A 6,317-nucleotide genomic window follows, 5' to 3' on the forward strand; every position below is an offset into this window, starting at 1 on the left:
ATACAAGGAGGATGCTTGGTGACTTTACTACACCTAATTCCAATTTACATGGAAGAAGCATCTCCATTCCTGCCATTGGAGCAAACAATTTTGAGCTGAAACCTCAGCTAGTTTCTCTGATACAGCAGAACTGCAAGTTTCATGGACTTCCATCTGAAGATCCTTTTCAGTTCTTAACTGAATTCTTGCAGATCTGTGATACTGTCAAGACTAATAGAGTAGATCCTGAAGTCTACAGGCTCATGCTTTTCCCTTTTGCTGTGAGAGACAGAGCTAGAATATGGTTGGACTCTCAACCTAAGGATAGCCTGAACTCTTGGGATAAGCTGGTCAAGGCTTTCTTAGCCAAGTTCTTTCCTCCTCAAAAGCTGAGTAAGCTTAGAGTGGATGTTCAGACCTTCAGACAGAAAGAAGGTGAATCCCTCTATGAAGCTTGGGAGAGATACAAAGAACTGACAAAAAAGTGTCCTTCTAACATGCTTTCAGAATGGACCATCCTGGATATATTCTATGATGGTCTGTCTGAATTAGCTAAAAGGTCATTGGATACTTCTGCAGGTGGATCCATTCACCTAAAGAAAACGCCTGCAGAAGCTCAAGAACTCATTGACATGGTTGCTAATAACCAGTTCATGTACACTTCTGAGAGGAATCGTGTGAGTAATGGGACACCTATGAAGAAGGGAGTTCTTGAAATTGATACTCTAAATGCCATATTGGCTCAGAATAAAATATTGACTCAGCAAGTCAACATGATTTCTCAGAGTCTGAATGGAATGCAAGCTGCATCCAACAGTACTCAAGAGGCATCTTCTGAAGAAGAAGCTTATGATCCTGAGAACCCTGCAATAGCAGAGGTAAATTACTTAGGTGAACCTTATGGAAACACCTATAATCCATCATGGAGAAATCATCCAAATCTTTCATGGAAGGATCAAAAGCCTCAACAAGGCTTTAATAATGGTGGAAGAAATAGGTTTAACAATAGTAGACCTTTTCCATCATCCACTCAGCAACAGACAGAGAACTCTGGACAAAATACCTCTAATTTAGCAAACTTAGTCTCTGATCTGTCCAAGGCCACTATAAGTTTTATGAATGAAACAAGGTCTTCCATTAGAAATTTGGAAGCACAAGTGGGCCAGCTGAGTAAAAGGATCACTGAAATTCCTCCTAGTACCCTCCCAAGCAATACAGAAGAAAATCCAAAAGGAGAGTGCAAGGCCATTGACATAACCACCATGGTCGAACCTGTAAGGGAAGGAGAGGACATGAATCCTAAGGAGGAAGACCTCCTGGGACGTCCAGTGATCAATAAGGAGTTTCCCTCTGAGGAACCAAAGGAATCTGAGACTCATCTAGAGACCATAGAGATTCCATTGAACCTCCTTATGCCATTCATGAGCTCTGATGAGTATTCCTCTTCTGAAGAGAATGAGGATGTTACTGAAGAGCAAACTGCCAAGTTTCTTGGTGCAATCATGAAGCTGAATGCCAAATTATTTGGTATTGAGACTTGGGAAGATGAACCTCCCTTGTTCTCCAATGAACTAAGTGATCTGGATCAACTGACATTGCCTTAGAAGAAACAGGATCCTGGAAAGTTCTTAATACCTTGTACCATAGGCACCATGATCTTTAAGGCTCTGTGTGACCTTGGTTCAGGAATAAACCTCATGCCCCTCTCTGTAATAGAGAAACTGGGAATCTTTGGGGTGCAAGCCACTAAAATCTCGTTAGAGATAGCAGACAATTCAAGAAAACAGGCTTATGGACAAGTAGAGGATGTGTTAGTAAAGGTTGAAGGCCTTTACATCCCTACTGATTTCATAGTCCTAGATACTGGGAAGGATGAGGATGAATTCATCATCCTTGGAAGACCCTTCCTAGCCACAGCAAGAGCTGTGATTGATGTGGACAGAGGAGAATTGATCCTTCAAATAAATGAGGACAACCTTGTGTTTACAACTCAAGGATCTCTCTCTGCATCCATGGAGAGGAAGCATAAAAAGCTTCTCTCAAAGCAGAGTCGAACAAAGCCCCCACAGTCAAACTCTAAGTTTGGTGTTGGGAGGCCACAACCAAACTCTAAGTTTGGTGTCAAACCCCTATATCCAAACTCTAAGTTTGGTGTTGGGAGGTCTCAACAAAGCTCTGCACATCTGTGAGGCTCCATGAGAGCCCACTATCAAGCTATTGACATTAAAGAAGCGCTTGTTGGGAGGCAACCCAATGTTTATTTATCTAATTTTCATTGTTTTTCATGTTTTATTAGGTTCATGATCATGTGGAGTCACAAAATAAATATAAAAATTGAAAACGGAATAAAAAACAGCAGAAAAAAAATCATACCCTGGAGGAAGACCTTACTGGCGTTTAAACGCCAGTAAGAAGCATGTTTTGGGCGTTCAATGCCAGAACAGAGCATGGTTCTAGCGCTGAACGCCAGAAATAGGTAGCATCTGGGCGTTTGAACGCCAGAAATGCACCCTGGAGAAGAGCTGGCGCTGAACGCCTAGAACAAGCATGGTTCTGGCGTTCAACACCAGAAATGGGCTACAAATGGGCGTTCAACGCCCAGAACAAGCACCAATCTGGCGCTGAACGCCCAGAGTTGTGTGCAAGGGCATTTTGCATGCCCAATTTGGTGCAAGGTTGTAAATCCTTGAACACCTCAGGATCTGTGGACCCCACAGGATCACCTCAGGATCTGTGGACCCCACAGGATCCCCACCTACCTGCACTCACTTCTTCTCACCCCTCTTTCACACAATCCCATAAACACTCTTCCCCAAAACTCTTCACCAATCACCTCAATCTCTCTTCCCTATCACCACTTCACCACTCACATCCATCCACTCTTCCCCATAAACCTACCTCATAAACTCCACTTACCTTCAAAATTCAAAATCAATTTCCCACCTAAAACCCACCCTTATGGCCGAACCTTACCCCCCTCCCTTCCCTATATATAACCCTCCATTCTTCCTCATTTTCACACAACACAACCCTCTTTTCTCTTCTTGGCCGAAACACACCTCCCCCCTCCTCTCCATATTTTCTTCTTCTTCTTCATATATTCTTTCTTCTCTTGCTCGAGGGCGAGCAAAATTCTAAGTTTGGTGTGGTAAAAGCATAAGCTTTTTGTTTTTCCATTACCATTGATGGCACCCAAGACCGGAGAATCCTCTAGAAAAGGGAAAGGGAAGACAAAAGCTTCCACCTCCGAGTCATGGGAGATGGAAAGGTTCATCTCCAAAGCTCATCAAGACCACTTCTATGATGTTGTGGCCAAGAAGAAGGTGATCCCCGAGGTCCCTTTCAAACTCAAGAAAAATGAGTATCCGGAGATCCGACATGAAATCCAAAGAAGAGGTTGGGAAGTTCTAACAAAACCCATCCAACAAGTCGGCATCCTAATGGTTCAAGAGTTCTATGCCAATGCATGGATCACTAGGAACCATGATCAAAGTAAGAACCCAAACCCAAAGAATTATCTAACTATGGTTCGGGAGAAATACTTAGATTTTAGTCCGAAAAATGTGAGGTTGGCGTTTAACTTGCCTATGATGCAAGGAGATGCACGCCCCTACACTAGAAGGGTCAACTTTAATCAAAGGTTGGACCAAGTCCTCATGGACATATGTGTGGAAGGAGCTCAATGGAAGATTGACTCCAAAGGCAAGCCGGTTCAACTAAGAAGACTGGACCTCAAGCCTGTGGCTAGAGGATGGTTGGAGTTCATCCAACGCTCCATCATCCCCACTAGAAACTGATCTGAAGTTACTGTGGATCGGGCCATCATGATTCATAGCATCATGATTGGAGAGGAAGTCGAAGTTCATGAAGTCATCTCCCTTGAACTCTACAAAATAGCCGAAAAGCCCTCCCCTGGGGCAAGGCTAGCTTTTCCTCATCTTATTTGCCATCTATGTTACTCAGCTGGAGCTTTCATAGAAGGAGACATTCACATTGAGGAAGAGAAGCCCATCACTAAGAAAAAGATGGAGCAAGCAAGAGAGCTCATTCATGGAGCTCAAGAGGCGCAGGAAGCTCATCACCATGAGATCCCAGAGATGCCTCAAATGCATTTTCCTCCACAAAACTATTGGGAGCAAATCAACACCTCCCTAGGAGAATTAAGTTCCAACATGGGACAACTAAGGGTGGAACATCAACAGCACTCCATCATCCTTCATGAAATAAGAGAAGATCAAAAAGCAATGAGGGAGGAGCAACAAAGACAAGGAAGAGACATAGAAGAGCTCAAGGACATCATTGGTTCCTCAAGAAGAAAATACCACCATCACTAAGGTGGACTCATTCCTTGTTCTTACATTCTCTGTTTTCGTTTTCTCTATGTTAAGTGCTTATCTATGTTTGTGTCTTCATTACATGATCATTAGTATTTAGTAACTTTGTCTTAAAGTTATGAATGTCCTATAAATCCATCACCTCTCTTAAATAAAAAAACTATTTTAATTCAAAAGAACAAGAAGTACATGAGTTTTGAATTTATCCTTGAACTTAGTTTAATTATATTGATGTGGTGACAATGCTTCTTGTTTTCTGAATGTATGCTTGAACAGTGCATATATCTTTTGAAGTTGTTGTTTAAGAATGTTAAATATGTTGGCTTTTGAAAGAATGATGACTAGGAGACATGTTATTTGATAATCTGAAAAATCATAAAAATGATTCTTGAAGCAAGAAAAAGCAGCAAAGAACAAAGCTTGCAGAAAAAAAAAAGAAAAAAAATAGCGAAAAAAAAAATTAGAGAGAAAAAGCAAGCAGAAAAAGCCAAAAGCTCTTAAAACCAAGAGGAAAGAGCAAAAAGCCAATAACCCTTAAAACCAAAAGGCAAGGGCAAATAAAAAGGATCCCAAGGCTTTGAGCATCAGTGGATAGGAGGGCCTAAAGGAATAAAATCCTGGTCTAAGCGGCTAAACCAAGCTGTCCCTAACCATGTGCTTGTGGCGTGAAGGTGTCAAGTGAAAACTTGAGACTGAGCGGTTAAAGTCAAGGTCCAAAGCAAAAAAGAGTGTGCTTAAGAACCCTGGACACCTCTAATTGGGGACTTTAGCAAAGCTGAGTCACAATCTGAAAAGGTTCACCCAATTATGTGTCTGTGGCATTTATGTATCCGGTGGTAATACTGGAAAACAAAGTGCTTAGGGCCACGGCCAAGACTCATAAAGTAGCTGTGTTCAAGAATCATCATACTGAACTAGGAGAATCAATAACACTATTTGAACTCTGAGTTCCTAAAGATGCCAATCATTCTGAACATCAATGGATAAAGTGAGATGCCAAAACTATTCAAGAGGCAAAAAGCTACAAGTCCCGCTCATCTGATTGGAGCTATGTTTCATTGATAGTTTGGAATTTATAGTATATTCTCTTCTTTTTATCCTATTTGATTTTCAGTTGTTTGGGGACAAGCAACAATTTAAGTTTGGTGTTGTGATGAGCGGATAATTTATACGCTTTTTGGCATTGTTTTTAGTATGTTTTTAGTAGAATCTGGTTACTTTTAGGGATGTTTTTATTAGTTTTTATGTTAAATTCACATTTCTGGACTTTACTATGAGTTGTGTGTTTTTTTGTGATTTCAGGTATTTTCTGGCTGAAATTGAGGGACTTGAGCAAAAATCAGATTCAGAGGTTGAAGAAGGACTGCTGATGCTGTTGGATTCTGACCTCCCTGCACTCAAAATAGATTTTCTGGAGCTACAAAACTCAAAATGGCGCGCTTCCAATTGCGTTGGAAATTAGACATCCAGGGCCTTCCAGCAATATATAATAGTCCATACTTTGCCCAAGTTTAGATGACGCAAACTGGCGTTTAACGCCAGCTCTCTACCCAATTCTGGCGTCCAGCGCCAGAAACAAGTTGCAAAGTGGAGTTCAACGCCCAAAATGGCACAAAAGCTGGCGTTCAACTCCAAGATTGACCTCTACACGTGTAACATTCAAGCTCAGCCCAAGCACACACCAAGTGGGCCCCAGAAGTGGATTTATGCATCAATTACTTACTTCTGTAAACCCTAGTGACTAGTTTAGTATAAATAAAACTTTTTATCATTGTATTCGCAGTCTTGGTTACTCCGGTTCCCCTCTGGGGCCGAGACCAATGAACTCCATTATCACTTATGTATTTTCAACGGTAGAGTTTCTACACTCCATAAATTAAGGTGTGGAGCTCTGCTGTTCCTCAAAGATTAATACAAAGTACTACTATTTTTCTATTGAATTCAACTTATTCCACTTCTAAGATATTCATTCGCACTTCAACCTGAATGTGATGAATGTGACAA

The 6,317-nt window shown here is 41.3% G+C and overlaps 1 non-coding gene across 1 annotated transcript; it reads right to left on the bottom strand.

Moving 5' to 3' along the window:
• Nucleotides 1-374: 374 nt before the first annotated feature.
• On the bottom strand, nt 375-482 carry LOC148577281 (small nucleolar RNA R71). Its single transcript, XR_015904695.1, has one exon. It is a non-coding gene; the product is annotated as a small nucleolar RNA R71 (small nucleolar RNA).
• Between the last annotated feature and the right edge of the window lie 5,835 nt (nt 483-6,317).

Source organism: Arachis ipaensis, chromosome B1 (assembly GCF_059453495.1).
Source record: "Arachis ipaensis isolate K30076 ecotype BB chromosome B1, ASM5945349v1, whole genome shotgun sequence".
Classification (NCBI taxonomy): Eukaryota; Viridiplantae; Streptophyta; class Magnoliopsida; order Fabales; family Fabaceae; genus Arachis; species Arachis ipaensis.